The sequence below is a fragment of the Nannobrachium achirus genome (assembly GCF_963921795.1).
Source record: "Nannobrachium achirus genome assembly, chromosome: 11".
Lineage (NCBI taxonomy): Eukaryota > Metazoa > Chordata > Actinopteri > Myctophiformes > Myctophidae > Nannobrachium > Nannobrachium achirus.
In genome coordinates, this window is record NC_137820.1 from 4,242,800 (window position 1) to 4,259,973 (window position 17,174).

A 17,174-nucleotide genomic window follows, 5' to 3' on the forward strand; every position below is an offset into this window, starting at 1 on the left:
AGATAACACCCAACATTTAAATAATAATTATTATTAGATAGATAGATAGATAGACAGACAGACAGACAGACAGACAGACAGACAGACAGACAGACAGACAGACAGATAGATAGATAGATAGATAGATAGACAGATAGATAGATAGATAGATAGATAGATAGATAGATAGATAGATAGATAGATAGATACATCTATAGATAGATAGATAGATAGATAGATAGATACCTTTATTATCCCAAGGGGGAAAATCAGAGGCAGCACAGCAGTTTTAGATAACAAAGTTACAGAGAAGGATGAAAAAGAATAAAAAAGTACTACTGTGTACAGTCAAAAAGAGCAATGCACAACAAAGAAGAGTATATACATAAAGTGTAAAAAAAAAATCACACTCGTGTGAACTGAGTGGTGGTGTGTGTGTGTGTGTGTGTGTGTGTGTGTGTGTGTGTGTGTGTGTGTGTGTGTGTGTGTGTGTGTGTGTGTGTGTGTGTGTGTGTGTGTGTGTGTGTGTGTGTGTGTGTGTGTGTGTGTGCAACAGCGCCCCTCCCTTAACATGTGTGGTCAGAAAAGGTTACTGCAGGCTACAGACAGACAGACACGGAGACACGGAGACAGACAGACCCACACACACGGCCACGTATAGGAGCGTTGTGACCACCGCTCAAAAAAGAAGAACAGTCACAACCAGGGCAGGAATTTTCATGACACAGTGGCCTTGCCCCTCGACCGACCAACATTTCGACAAAGGAGCGTCGGGAGGGTTAGCGACTCACCCCACGGAGGTTAGGGTAAGGGTAAGGGTTAAGTTTGAAAAGATGACGCGTAAAACATGTACTGTGGAAACCAACCCGATAACACCAACAAAACCGGACAAAACCCGATGATATTTCTCAATTATTTCACCCAAAACATTTATAACAATATGCACAATATGTTATAACAAAAATAGCATTAAACCTGACTTGGGCCAAATGATTTACTAACTTACTCTAGACTTTTAGAGGCCAAAGAATGTTTTATTTTGGCCCAAGTCATACTATAGTTATTATAGTTTATACTAAAAGGGTCAAGAACAGCATGATCCTTTTCAATTAGGAGATCCAGGAGGTGATTTTACCAGAGGTGGCCACAGTGTGATGAGGGGCTGACAGGGAAACATATCAATGTCATTTAAGAAGGTGACAAAATGCAACTTGGCCGTTTTTCCCTGATCTGGAAAATGTTGAGAACCACTGATGTACCGGTCTTAACTCTTATTGTGCCGATCCCGAACAAGTTCGGCTTTATTTCAATCCAATACAATTTTTTTTTTTTATTATTTTACTTACCCTGAGCTGCGTGTAGAGCCGTGGGTGGTCCTGGCTCGTCCTACGTCTCTGCAACGTGAGTCCCCGGATGCTAATGCGCTCGCCTATGGGAGATACCCTGGCATTCTTTGGCGCCCTCTAGGGGCTGGCACTGGAAAGGTTAAAGGGATATTCCACTTTCAAAACAACTTTTGGTCATTTTATCGTCTAATCAGGCTTTTATGAACACCCTGAACAGATTTTAATTTGCTTCATTCAGTATTTAGATATTTGATGTAAATGTTATCAGTCCCTCCTCCTCCAGGACCCCTCCCCATACACACCCATTGTAACTTCAAACTCCATTTTAACCATGATAGATTAATTAAAAACACCCATTATTATTTCTGGTGTCTCATAATACCCTCCTAATATGTGAGCAGGCCGTGGTTTTTTCAATAACTTTTTTCAATTATCTTTAGTTAATATGTTTTTATTGTATGATTTATTTTCTGTTTCCCCCCAAAATTAAAAAAAAGTTTGAAGTTGGGTGTTTATGGGGAATGGGGAAAGGTCCTGGAGGAGGAGGGCCTGATAACATTTAGATCAAATATCTAAATACTGAATGAAGCAAATTAAAAACTGTTCAGGGTGTTCCCAAAAGCCTGATTAGACGATAACATTTCTAAAAGTTCTTTTGAAAGTGGAATATCCCTTTAACTTGCTTTCACTTTCTTTTTTCAATTTTTACGATTTTGGATTTTGTACCCTGCAGTGCCAATTGCTAAGTGTAATCTAGGCGCTACAACTCTCCCTCTGGCCTCTGCCAACCTGGGTAGTCTGGGAGAGCCCAGGTTGTCTGTCTGTCTGTCTGTCTGTCTGTCTGTCTGTCTGTCTGTCTGTCTGTCTGTCTGTCTGTCTGTCTGTCTGTCTGTCTGTCTGTCTGTCTCTCTCTCTCCTCCCCACCCTGACAAGCGCTAGGAGTTGAGCCATTACATTTTGCATAACCCAGTTCTATTAATTGTGAAAATAGCAGATCTACATGCTCACTAACACCTTGCAACGCGAGGCATTGTGAGCATGTAGATCTGCTATTTTGATAATTACTGCCTCTAATATTAATTTTGACAATTTGGCCAAGGTTTAATTTGTGATTTTAGAGGTATACAAATTAAATTGTCACTTTATAAACGTGCATACAGTATATAGCCTCTATACACTTAAACGTTATGTTGGTTTGTTTACTGTTGAGAGAGAAAACAATGTTGCACATTAAGTTAATCATCTGGGGACCCCCCAAATAAATTGGGGACCCCCTGGGGGTCCCGACCCACAGGTTGAGAACCACTGCACAAACCTATCCCAAATTCCCATCCATTCAACCATGTGCAAATAAAAGTCCAAAAAAAGGAAAAGAAAAACATGTCATTGCAGAGCCCTCATTGGCTGATGGGGAATCCCACGGACCGTACCACTGTCTGCCGCACGGTGGGGGTGTTTCACCACACACACACACACACACACACACACACACACACACACACACACACACACACACACAGAGAGAGCGAGAGAGTCAGTCATTCGGTGTGTCTCTGCTACAGTCAGTCGCATGTTTCCTCCTGCTCTCTCCACACAGACTTTGAAGGGTTAAACAGCTGTGAGTATATTATCGATCATCTATCATCTAATATTTACACATCTATTCGATCTAATTCGACCGTTGGTATGGGTGACGTCACGCCAACGGTCATTTCTTTTCGTGTTGAACTTTGAGATGAAAACCACAGAGATTTAAACCACGAGTTGAGTTTGAATTGAAGTGGTTTTCTTTTAAAGTTAACTTTAAAGCTTGTCTGTTAATCTAACACTATAGGTTATAAACTAACCAAGCGTTTTCATTCACAACGGTTAAAGTTTAATCTATGCTGTGTTGGTAGACTCTGTGCTGATAAAAACCAACATCGCTACTTGAACGTTGCTCAGTATTTTGTATCAACCATGCAGTGAAATGTTTAGTTTAACGTCAGTAGTTAAAAAGTATTTAAAGTCAAATGATGATACCGTGTTTAGCCTCAGTTAAAGGTCTATTTAATCAATTTGGAATTGTTTTATTTTAATTTTTATTGTTTATTTTTAGATTCGAAAGTAAAAGTCAGACGTGGATAAAATACAGATCTATAGTGTAATCTGGACCCAAGGCTTATAACGTGTGTGTAGCCTACATCAGCAATAGTAGCCCTACGATATGCCAACACTCCCAATTATTTATCTTGTATAGGGTATTGTTTCTGTCAAACGTTTACATTTCAAACGTTTAACTTAGCTCTGGTCCATAGCGTAGTGGAGTTCTCTCCACTAACGCTATGGACCAGAGCTACTCTTAACTCTGACAGTGTAGAAATGTAACCAAATGGACCCGTAACAGTCACTGTATGAAACCTAGTGTAGGCCTAGTCCTAGACTGGCTATGATGTTACATCTGGAATACAGCAGGCTACACATGTAGGTTATACAGTTTGTAATATCGCAGCCATTACTACAGTATATGGCTATATGAAACCATGGTTTTAAGCCATAGTGCTTTCTTGGGTTTAAATCCTATTAGTAGGCCTTGTATCTGAACTGTACTGTCCTGTGCTTTTCCTTTGAGAACTGATAATAATGTATTCAATGAATCACTCAAACAGACTTAGACCCCCCCTGTAGGAACTTGCTATTCTTGTTCATTGTCATTGCTTGTGGAGGTGAGCAGATATAGTATTAGAATGGCTGTGATATGTATGTCAATGCATTCCAGATGGAATGCATTGAGATGTAGGCCTACAGTATGTAATATCACACAGTCCTTCTATAGGGCTGTAGGAAAGCATGGTGTCATACATGATGCTATATGGATGGCAGTTAAGATACTAGCAGTGGTTCTCAAACTTTGTGTCAAGTGAAAATGACTTTGGGAGCATGAACATATTTTGTGGCAGAGAACTTTGGCACAACTTCATGTTGAGTAGGCCTACACTTTGACAAACCGTTAGTCAGGTGTGCGCTGTGCCGTTGACATACTTTTTGGGGGGCAACAAATGGAACTCCATGCTATAAAAAGGCATGTATATTGAATAGCTTTTCATGTGTGAAAAGCTTCATTCAAAACATTATTTATTCTCAAAAGACATTAAAGGACAACTCCGGCCTAAATCACTTCTAGGCTCATTTTTCTACTTATATTGATCCAAAAAGACTGTCCATGGGGTCTATTAGGCAGAAATGCCCCTGTTGTCCAGTTTGCCCAGCAGAACCCGGCAGCTCTCATAGCATAGAGTGGAGCCTATAAGCCTATCACTTTTACACTATTTGTTGTGTTCAAAAGTGTTTTTATTTTTCATGAATGTCTTACTAGTTGTCATTACAAACACATCCATGCCATCATTGTCCCATAAAAGCCATCACACTCTGCTAAACAGATGTTATGCTTTTGTGTTTTACCAAGTCCCAGAAAAGATGCCCTGTGATTGACTAGTACAGTCACTTTGATTGGCAGTTGTGCCGAATGCTCACCCTAAAACATAATTTCTGAGATTTTGGTGGATTGTGTGACACAACCAAGGCATGGATGTGTTTGTAATGACGACTAGTAACACATTCATAAAAAAAAAGAAATCACTTTTGACTGCAACAAATGTGTAAAAGCGATAGGCTTATAGGGTCTACTCTATGCTATGACAGCTGCTGGGGAAACTGGACAACAGGGGCATTTCTGCCTAATAGACCCCATGGACAGTAATTTCGGATCAATATAAGTAGGAAAATGAGCCTATAAGTGATTTAGGGCGGAGTTGTCCTTTAAGGTTGCCCCTCATTCGCAGTGTTGTCAAGATGCATTGATTGATTGATTGATTGATTGCATATTTTCTTAGACAGAAATGTAATAAGATAGATAGATACCTAACCCTAATAACAGAAGTGCAGTCAAACTGCAAGCTGCAGTCAAACTTGTGGTCTTAGGGTCCTGAACATCACAGTACAATTTCATTTTCACATCCATATTCACATCAATGATAAAACTAAACAGAAACAGAAACGTTCCTCTGCTATCGTGTGATTAGTGATTACAACAAGTTTTAGAAACAGTTGCAAACATCTGTGGGTAGGTCTGCAATCGTGTGTGTGTTTGTGTGTGTGTGTGTGTGTGTGTGTGTGTGTGTGTGTGTGTGTGTGTGTGTGTGTGTGTGTGTGTGTGTGTGTGTGTGTGTGTGCGCGCGTGTGTGTGTGTGTGTGTGTGTGTGCGTGTGTGCGTGCGACCGTGCGTGCGTGCGTGCGTGCGTGCGTGCGTGCGTGTGTGTGTACACTGACTATATAAATACATGTATGTCAGTGAGTGGACACGTATAGTACCGTATATAAGCGGTAACCAGAAAGCTCCCCTTAAAACAGGCTCGTCCTCAATTTATCTTTCCGCCAACCTCAAACCGACCATGCACTCGGTGTGGCTGTTCTTGCGTTTGTTTCACTGAGGATAAGGTTAGGAATAGATTTAGGTTTAGGCATAGTTTTACAGAGGTTAAGATTAGAAATAGATTTAGGTTTAGGCATAGTTTTGCTGAGGATAAGGTTAGGAATAGACTTAGGTTTAGGCATAGTTTTACAGAGGTTAAGATTATAAATAGATTTAGGTTTAGGCATAGTTTTACTGAGGTTAAGATTAGGAATAGGGTTAGCTTTTTCGGCACCGTTTTACTGAGGTGAAGGTTAGGTTTAACCGTTTAGGCATAGTTTACCAAGGTTTTGTTTAGGAATACCTGGTGGGGACCGGCGTTCTACCGTTCCGCCGGAATTTACGCCCGAGACGACTGTGCTTTGAGGCGAGCGTTCTGGTATTCATATAAAGCAATATACTCTGTCATCTCCATTTCCGACATGTCTCCTTTCCGACAGACACTAACCCTATCTCTTACCCTTACCCTAACCTTAACCTCTATGGAAGTGTTGCCACTCCGACAATAAGAAGTCACTGTCGGATTGGCGACATGTCGGAATGGAGAGAGCCCCCCACTCTGTCTGTCTGTCTGCATATTTTAGCAGATAGACTCTGAGTCTGCCGTGCTATCATTTAAAATCAGCTTTCAGCTCTTAGGGGAACGCAGTCCTGCTCCAGTGGGTTAATGGACTCACAGATGTGTATATGGGTCAAATTATTAATACCATACTGTGTCTGTGTGTGTGTGTGTGTGTGTGTGTGTGTGTGTGTGTGTGTGTGTGTGTGTGTGTGTGTGTGTGTGTGTGTGTGTGTGTGTGTGTGTGTGTGTGTGTGTGTGTGTGTTTTTGTGTGTGTGTGTGCGCGCGCGCGTGCGTGCGTGCGTGCGTGTGTGGTTTCTAAGAGGCTGTGGCCAGCAGACAGATGGTATATTTGGCACAGTGCCCTCGTGGCAGAAAAGCACTGATGTCTTTTTGGCATTAATCATAAGATTAGTTCTGATCCATTCTTATATGGGACTTCACGTCTGCTATGCAATTATGGTGCTTCTCAAACTTGGTCCCAAATTAAATGTCAAGGACCCTCGTAACTCTGAGAGTGTACGAATGAAACAGTTACAGGTCCATTTGGTTCCACATTAATGTACACATAGTTTCAGACCTGTAAGGGTCCATTTGGTTCCATTTGTACACTCAGAGTTACAGACCTGTAAGGGTCCATTTGGTTACATCTGTACACTCTCAGAGTTACAGGCCTGTAAGGGTCCATTTGGTTACATCTGTACACTCTCAGAGTTGCACATCTCTAAGGGTCCATTTGGTTCCATTTGTACACACTAGGGCGTTAGGGCAGCAGTGGCTCAGGGGTAGAGTTGCCGTCTTAGAATACAGAGGGTTCCGGGAGGGTGACCAGTTCGATCCCCCAGAGTTAGTGTTGAAGAGTCTGTGAGTAAGACTCTGAACCCCTAGTTGCTCCCGGTGAGCAGGTTGGTGCCTTGCATGGTTTATGAATCCATCGGTGAATGGGTGAATGTAATGAATGTGTGTGTGATTGGGGGAATGTAATTGCGACCGTGAGGTCGCAAGTTACTATGAAAACCTCCACCGGCTGTCTGTCCCTCCGTCAGTCCCTCTATCTGTCCGTCACACTTCACGTTCACGTCACGTCACACTTTTGGCCCTACTCTTATCTCCGGCACCGTTGCCCCTATCCATGCATGCCAAACTATGCACACACACTCCTTTGCTGGCAAACCACAACCTCCGCCCCTGATTTCTCACATGCCCCTCTTCTAGCGCCATCATGAGGTTGCTTCTTGCAGTGTGTATACAGTGCATCTCCTGATTAGGGAGTCTTACTGGAGAATGTGTGTGTGTGTGTGTGTGTGTGTGTGTGTGTGTGTGTGTGTGTGTGTGTGTGTGTGTGTGTGTGTGTGTGTGTGTGTGTGTGTGTGTGTGTGTGTGTGAATGGCTGAATGTAATGCTGCCAGGGTACCCGCGGATCTTGAAAAGTATTGAATTTAGTTTTGCAAATTCAAGGCCTTAAAATGTCTTAAAAAGTATGGAATACTGTGAGTGGGGATATTGAATTTTATCTGGGGCAGAATGAATAAACGTGTCGCAAACAGACTTGATGCGTTTCACTCCGTATTTTTTTTTTCTGGTTCTGAACCGTCCGACGTAGAGTATGTGCAACAGGCTGGACGCTAGCTGCCGCTGCACGAGCAGCAGCTGTAACCTGACACCATTCACACCAAGCGTTAGCCTAGCTTAGCTTAGCTATACTATAGCCTGGGTGTCTGTCGTTGTGCAGGTCTGCACGCTCATAACGTGTCACTTTGTGACTCAAAGTAGGCCTACTACGGATTTTAACGGTGAAGTTATGGAATTCGCTCTGTATGGATGGCAGTGTCCAAAAGATGAAATCACAGGAATAATGGAAGTCACTGGAGTTTTACATCATGCAAACAGCAGGTAGGCAACTATGCAGTAATTGTCAATAAACGATTGCTTACGTTGTCTTGTATCAAAATAAGCAACGGAACACTTGTTATGTTCGCAAATCAGAGATTCAAGGGGATTTATTTTCACTCACAAAAGTTATCCATATAGATGCTTATGCAATACTTCGGGGCAATGTTTGTTTGGGACAGACGCAACATATCATGATTGGTGTACTGTTCATGGCAGTACTAGTAGGCGGAGGTTTCTCCACTACTGCGCAGTGTTTCTCTCATAACATTACCCACGTGTGGGATCGGTTCAGTCAGCGACAATAAGGAGTTTTAGTTTAGTTGATAGTTGTGAAGAAAGGCTCGGACGTGCTCAGCGCGGTCAAAAACAAATGGATGTGGGCTTGGCTGGATGAAAAGGTTGACACAGGAAAGCCATTCAGGTCCTGGTGTCAAAATCTGCGAGATCCAGGAGCCTGTTTCTGTTGTTTTTTTTGCTTTAACCCCTGAGAACAGGCAGAGAACAGTGCAGGGACCAAAATGGCAACACTGATAACAAAGTCTAACTCAACGAGGAGACGGGCAAAGGACAAGAGAGAGGAGATCTTAGCCATAGATGGTGAAATTGATAAGGCAGTTGAGCTACGACACATCTTGAAAATCACGTCCATGTAATAATTGTGACAGGCCTCTCCCCCTCTCTCTATCCTCGCTGCTCGACCCCTCTCTCTATGCTCTCTTCTTTTCCCCCCTCTCTGGCAGAAATGATGTACTGCATATAGATTGTTAATTGTTAAGATTGTTTTAAGTGATACTGAGTGACATTGGGGTGTCAAACTCATTTTGGACTACAGGCCGGTTTGGGTCAAATTGGACAGGTCCTGTGCAGTATTGCTGTGAGTACTGGGATTGTACTAAAATGAATTGGGAGAGATGATTTTCTTTTGAATTTGAAAGTCAAAGTCAAAGTTACAGTGAAGGTCAATATTTGCCCACATAATTGTTGAAGAGACCGGAATAAGAATATTGGTTGTCCAGGTTTGCATGTGCATTTGAGTATTCCTACTGTATATGGTAGCTTTTTACTGACACACTGCTTTGCCACTGACAAACACTGCTTTGTCTCTGATTTATGAATGTGGCCTTACACTTGACGATTATTTTGCCGCGGTAATGGTATTGAATTTGTCTTTTTAGAGGTATTAAAAAGCCTTAAAAAGTATTGAATTTGAACTTGGGAAATGTGCAGATACCCTGAATGCTGCACAATCTCTGTAAAGTGCCTTGCATGAAGGCTTTCAGAAAACTCAAAAATAGCAGATATACAACATACAATATTGTTTTTTTTTTTTTTTTTTTTTTTTTGCATTTAGAACAAGTCTTCTATTCTGGGGGTCCCTGGCTGGCACAAATACATGTGATTTAGGGGTCCTTGGCACTAAACAGTTTGAGAACTAGGTTTAGAAGAAGACATCTGTAGACTAGTGGTTACAGTAACAGTACACACCCTTGTAACCCCCCCTCCCCCACACACACATGCACACAATGTGTGTTTTTTCTTTTTTTTTCATCTCACGGTGTCAGGAATGGATGTGCTGGAAGTGTGGGAGAAAGTGAAACTAATGTACCTGAGGAAAGTCCAGGTTTCATTCTGACTCAGAACGTCACTGTTAATCAGATATAATTGGAATGAAACTGGATTTAATGTACCAGCTTGGAGGTGACTCAACAGTCAACACTTTAATTATAATTAAAGTGATCCCTGGCTAATACGACAAATATGCCTTAATACATTATAATTGTCCTCTATAACTACAATGTAAAATTAAAAACACCTTAAATATTTTATTTCTTCTAGAAATAGCTAATCTTTCACTCAATAGGGGAAATGCCTGTCACAAGTTGATGATGGCATAAATGTAATTTGTGATCTATCCCTATGGAATTTATGGAATGCATGTGCAAATAAAAACAAACGTAATACTTCCTATGGTTAATATGAGCATCAAATCAATATTTCAAATGTGTTTGTGGTTTATTTTGCACATGCATGCCATAAATTAGACCACACATAACATTTATGACATCATCAACTTGCGACAGGCATTTCCCCTATTGACTGAAAGATTACCTATTTCTAGAAGAAATAAAATATTTGAGATGTTTTTAATTTTACATTGTAGTTATAGAGGACAATTATAATGTATTAAGGCATATTTGTCATATTAGCCAGGGATCACTTTAAGATAATATTAATTAATTTAATCAGTTTCACTACTCCATTATGTAGTTTTCATTCTTTGGGATCAACATGTAGCTGGTAGGTTAAAATGAAACCTTTTCTGTGTAGCTGGAGGATCTTTTGGGGTCTTTTTAAGGTGAAACCACCTTGGGAGGGTTAGGAAGGGGGGTTGGAGGGGGGGGGTCCATCACAGTGTGATTCACAACAAGGAAAATCCCTGGTCGCTGTTTTCACTTTTACTGGACAAGGTGTGAGGTCATTTCCTGTCCGCTATGTGACTCTTTCGGTGTGCATGGGAAGCTAGTTAAAGGTGCAGTACGTGCTTTTTTTGTTTTGTTCAAATAAGTGTTAAATAGCTCTATATCGTGATAGTAATCATTGAAAATAAATGTTCAGGGGCGCCTGCTGGCCTAGTGGTCCAGGCGTATACCACATAGGCTCTGATGCCTGACAGCGCGTCCCAGGTTCAAATCCCGATCCCGACGGCCTTCGCTGCGTGTCACTCCCGATCTCCCCATTTCCTGTCAATCTACTGTCCTGTCAAAGGCATAAAAGCCTAGCCTGGCGGGGCCCGACGTCATACTGCGTTCACTCACTCATTCGTTCCACAGTATAACGTCTGGACTTCCCGGGATTGGCAGCGAGTATACTGATTATTTTCTGATCGGGGCCAATCAGTGACTGCTTCCGCACAACAAACGTAGTCTTCCTGACAACAAGTGAAAAGCTTTCCCTGATCTGTCCATGTGTAGACGGTGACGTAGCATGCTGCAGCATTTTCAAAACAACAATGGCTGCCCTCGCGATGCAACAAGTGTAACAGTTAACGCTCTAACACAACAACAATTAAAAAGTAACACGGGGGATGCGCTAGCGGAGTTCATCGGCCGAAAAAACGTGTTTGTTTGCCGTTCTTCCGACTGGCTCAGAGATGTTTTGCTACGCTGATTGGTTAGAGGAGTCTGTCTGTCAAGTCAAGTACTCCCGCCCACTTCAAGCTGCCAATAGGCCGAAGGCCAGACGTTATACTGTGGAACGAATGAGTGAGTGAACGCAGTATGACGTCGGGCCCCGCCAGCCCCCCCCCCCCCCCCCCAAAAAAAGAAAACACATTCAGGTTAGAATGCCAATTGTATCCAATCAGGAGAGAGAACAGGATACGGGATAAACAAGAGCAACTGGACATAATGACACTTGACACAATGAAGGGAGCAGCCAAAATACTTCTCTCTCCCGATTGGCTGGAATTGGCAACCCACCCACCTGAAAATGTAGAGAGACACGAGACAGGGAGACCCCTGTTACTGAACAAACACAGATTACTGTCACAATATAGAGCTATTTAACACTGTTACTGAACAAACACTCTATAGCAATGATTACTGTCACAATATAGAGCTATTTAACACTGTTACTGAACACACACTCTATAGCAATGATTACTGTCACAATATAGAGCTATTTAACACTGTTACTGAACAAACACTCTATACCAGGGGTGCCCAAAAGGTAGATCGTGATCTACCAGTAGATCACCAAGGGTGTGCAGGTAGACCACATGACAAGCCTCTAAAAATATATAATTAAAATATAAAAAGAATATGTCAATATGACATCAAGAAGGGCCTGTCAGCTCCCTTCATGGCTTCTAAAGTAGGCAAACCTCCAATGCAATGCTTTGTTCAAGAGTCAGTAGCATTACAAAGAACCCCAAAACCTACCACTTCCATACAGAATGGGATGAAGACATTTCCCCCAGTATTTCCCATTTATTTCCCCCTTACAGTAAGTGTGTTTGTCTAAAATGTAACGCCAGTGCTGCTATTCCAAAGCCCCCATCAGGCCCTCAGCTAAAACATTTTTGTGTCTGCCTCGCGGCCGGGGTTGGCGCTGGCTGGCCTTGGAGGCGGCGTTGCCAGATTGTGCGGGAGAATTAAGCAAACCGAGGTCTTCTATGAAAACAAGACAATTTGCTGAATCAAGCTCGGGCTTAGGGTTGCCATGGCAATCAATTGACTCATTAGAGCCACTGCCAGAGCCCCTGGTGGCTGTTGTAGACACCCGCCGGGCAGGGCACCCCCTGTGGTGGCTGGTGTGCAACGCATGTGGCGAATCTTAAGTGCTGAATGCAACGGTTCGCGAGATATCGTTGGATTACAGACATATGTATGTACTTGACGCTTTTTCGGCGCATTTATTGCAAAATAACTTTTAACTCTTTTTCTGCTTCGGATGTTCCCGTTCGCCCCAATTTTGAACCGAGCTCATTGCCAATACGAATGCTCGTTCTTTTACCTTGTCTGATTACTGTAAGCTGATGAGGGGTCGCGCGTGTGTGTACAGTAAAAACATCTCCCGTAATGCTGCTTTCAAATCTCCACCACGCGTAAACATCAATGATGTCCAATTCACTTCCTGGCTGTGGACCTGATCTAGATTATGCATTTCTATGCTCTGAACGACGGCAAGCAGAGCGGCCCAATTCACACCCATTCTTTGCATAAGGCTGCCCTCTTCCGCCAGCTTGGCTAAAGTACACATATAATACAGTCCCTCAGACTTGTAGGTTTGCATATTAAGTTTTAATGAGATGTAGGCTAAAGCCCAAATCATATTAGTTTGGGCAACTACATCGCGCTAGGCAAGCAGATCACTCGCGGCCACTTTATTCAGTTGTGTGTCAGTGTCCTCCTCACTGCCGCCGCTCCATGTATTTGACTTGATGTTTAGGTGGAAACAGTGCTGTATGCATGCCGTGGTTCTGTCCTGCTGCTCACTGTGTGCGCTCTTGTGACGTTGCTTTAGGCAGAAACAGTTGTCTGATTTTCACAGTAAAATGTCACCCGCCTGTGTTTAGTCGTGCACCGCCCGTCCCTGCACCCGCACATTTATAATAGTATCTATTCCGCCCATCTCCGCCCGTCAAACACGGGTACCCATGGGGCCCCGACCCGTTGCAGGGCTCCAGTTAAAATATGGTTCTTTTGGGGGTCACAGGCTAAAAGGTTTTAGAACCACTGCTTTAATGGATGGTGTATCACTGTGTGTTGGTTTGGGTGTTGGCACCCTAAGGTGCCTAGGGTAGCCCACCCTGTTAGTGATGGTGATGATGATGACATGTTATTGATGTGAGACTGAGCGCTCATTTCTCCAGAATCACCATATCGTGTGTCTGTGTGACGATATAGTAACTGCATCGAAATATCGTTTTTAAAAAATCAAAGTATATCGAACAGTTAAAATCGAATCGTATCGTTTTATTTTGTATCGTATCGAATCGGCAGTGCAAAGAATCGATTGTATCGATACTACCTACTTGTGCATTGTATTTAGTATTTTTAAGAAGAAAAAATTAAAAGGAGGGGTTTAATTGCGACTGTCAGGTCGCAGTTACTACCAAAACCTCCACCGGCTGTCTGTCAGTCAGTCAGTCTGTCAGTCAGTCTGTCCGTCATGTCACACTTTTCCCCAACTCATATCTCCGCCACTGTTTCCCCGATCCATGCACACACACTCCTTGCCTGCCAATCCACAACCTCCACCCCACCAGGGACCCCCGGAGCTCCAGGGACCCCCTTCCGCCGCCGCCAAAAAGTGCAAAAATGACCAAATGACCACCCAAACAGGGCTGTTCACAGGGAATTCCCGGGGACCACCGACTCTTGGTGCTCCAGAATGGATGCCCCTAGTGGAGGACCCCCGCCACTGCAGCGCACATAAAATGCTGTAACTCGGGCTAGGAGCGACCAGGAGAGCCGGGGCCGGTACCCACGCGTCCTTCTCGGTGGCGCCAAGAGAGCCGTCAACATGAATCTGTCCCATATAGCGCCACCATCAGGCCCATTTTTTCAAACACATTTTTGGACACTGCTCCTACAGATTTTGCCCTAAAATCACGCAAATTGGTACACAGTATGTCTACACTCATGTCATCAACATGGATCTGTCCCATATAGCGCCACCATCAGGCTGATTTTTTCAAAAACATTTTTGGACACTGCTCCTACAGATTTTGCCCTAAAATCACGCAAATCGGTACACAGTATGTCTACACTCATGTCATCAACATGGATCTGTCCCATATAGCGCCACCATCTGGCCGATTTTTTCAAACACATTTTTGGACACTGCTCCTACACATTTTGCCCTAAAATCACGCAAATCCGTACACAGTATAATTATCTACACTCATGTCATCAACATGGATTTGTCCTATATAGCGCCACCATTAGGCCGATTTTTTCAAAAACATTTTTGGACACTGCTCCTACAGATTTTGCCCTAAATTCACGCTGCGACCTGATGGTCGCTTATCTCCCGATTAGGGAGTCTTACTGGTTACTTTTCTTTTCCATATAGCTACACTGGTCTATCGATAAATGTGTGTAATCTCTGGGTTCATGTCAAGGTACAAGTTTGTCAATTTACAATGTCCATGTGTTTGGCAGATAATCACTGTGTTTACTTATTTATATCCATAATAATACATGTTTCCCTTAAAAACCTGCACTATCCACACCTTTCACACAGATTTATTTTCTTTGCTAAATAGTTACTATATCGATTTTAAATCATTAAATCGAATCGTATCGTATCGCCATGAATGAACCAATATCGTCCATGTATCGTATCGTCAACCATGTATAGTGATATGTATCGAATCGCTTATAAATGTATCGTTACACCCCTAGACTTTAAGCAACAGTGGCTACGGCAGTCCACGCCGACGGCTGTTTGCTCAACGGTTTTGACTGCTGTGGCGATTGCGTCATAGCAGCTGGACTTCCGCCTGACGTAGCCGCCCTGAAAATCGCACTCGCTTAAACTCCCTACTATTGGTGTCCAGGACGTCACGGATCCCCAGCCTCTGAACAGACTGTGTGTTGTTGTGTAGAACGTGGGAGTTGCTCCTCCTCAGTGTGTGTGTTTAACGTCGGTCCTGTTCCTGGTTGGGTATTTTCAGACTCCTCAAATAACCAACAACCACTGTGCGTATGTTCAACCGCTGTGTGTGTGTGTGTGTGTGTGTGTGTGTGTGTGTGTGTGTGTGTGTGTGTGTGTGTGTGTGTGTGTGTGTGTGTGTGTGTGTGTGTGTGTGTGTGTGTGTGTGTGTGTGTGTGTGTGTGTGTGCGTGCGTGCGTGCGACTATATTTTGAGTTTTCAGGGAGAAAAAAAGTCTGAATGACGCGGGTGAACATTTTAACTGCTTCTCTGGAGCCTCTGTGTGTCTGTGTGTGTGTGTGTGTGTGTGTGTGTGTGTGTGTGTGTGTGTGTGTGTGTGGCAACACAGATGTTTCTCACAGGAAACTGTGTTTAACACTCACACAGCTGCTTATGTCATCTAGCTGCATACCACGTGTGTACATGTATTACTATCCTTGTGAGGACCCCACACATATAGTAGGACTTGAAAAGATAAACGGTAGTTTTTTACCAACATATTTTTACAGTTAGGATTACGAAAGTTTTAGGTTAGGGTTAAAGCCACCGGCCTACACACCAGGGGTCTTCACAACGTTTTCAGGCCAGGGACCCCTTAGCTGAGAGAGAGAGATGAGGCAGGGACCCCCACTACGTATTGTGTAAAATTGCGTAGCATATTAAAAATATTCATAGATTTCTTAGACAGCTTATAGCAGGGGTTTTCAAAGTGGGTGACGGGGCACCCTGGGGTGCCGTGAGCCCGTGATGGCAGTCCAGTGGTGCCGCGAAATAATTTGATAATATTTGGAATTTATTTGGACACTTGAACAAATATTTAGTATCATTTTAAACTTGAAGTACAAAGTTATTTTCAGTCAGTTCCAACCAAAAATGGCTATTATCTCAACGTTTTCCTCGCAACATAACCACTAAAATATCGCCACTGTCGGGCAGAAACCTCGTATCTCCAAGTTTCAAATGTGTATGTTTTTTCGTAAAGCAAAGCCCTGCTTCATCATACAAGACTGTCGCACAAAACAAGTGAAAACAGACGATCTACAAGCACACAACATCGCGAGGCGTTGTGTGCTTGTAGATCTGCTGTTTTCACTAGTCTAGTACATTTTATAGATGATAAATACAAAACGAACGGTTTTGGACATACAAGGTTTCCACCCGACAACGACGATATGCTAAAAATATAAGGTGCTGGGAGTGAAAATTATCATGTAGGGGTGCCTCGGATTAAAAATATTGATGGGGTGTCCTGAGACTAAATTTGGGAACCCCTGCCCAAGGGTCCCGGACCCCCTGTTGAAGACCCCTGCACTAGACTGTTATCCAGGCTGCATTAAGGCCAGTCCACAGACACCAATGCAACTCTTTGCAACATGCAACTACTTGCGTGCGTCATTGTGGTTTCTGGCCTTCATAAGAAGGTGTGGAAGAGAAAAGGTTGCTGCTGCAGTTGCTCCACACCACCGATTACACAATGTCAAGATGACTGTTCAGTCGCCGTACCGCAATGTTGTGACGAAAAGAGAGCTGAGCCAGAAGGCAAAGCTCTTGATATTGTTATGGCAATATTGGACTGTCATATATTGATCATTTCATGATTGCATGCATATCACAAGTTTCCCTTTGCACTACACCCAGTGGTTTGGTGTCCTGTCAGGGGTAGGGAAACAAAAGCTTGTTACAAATCACTGTGTTTACTTATTTATATCCATAATAATACATGTTTCCCTTAAAAACCTGCACTATCCACACCTTTCACACAGATTTTATTTATTTGCTAGATAG

General features: G+C 43.0%; 1 protein-coding gene across 1 annotated transcript in view; it reads left to right on the plus strand.

Annotated features, from left to right (window-relative positions):
- Window positions 1–2,852: 2,852 nt before the first annotated feature.
- Window positions 2,853–17,174, plus strand: part of LOC308294675 (CD82 antigen-like) — a 49,382-nt gene continuing 35,060 nt past the window's right edge. Inside the window, exon 1 of the mRNA XM_080737454.1 lies at window positions 2,853–2,943. The gene's annotated coding sequence lies outside the window, so the exon portion shown is untranslated. The remainder of the gene's footprint in view (window positions 2,944–17,174) is intronic.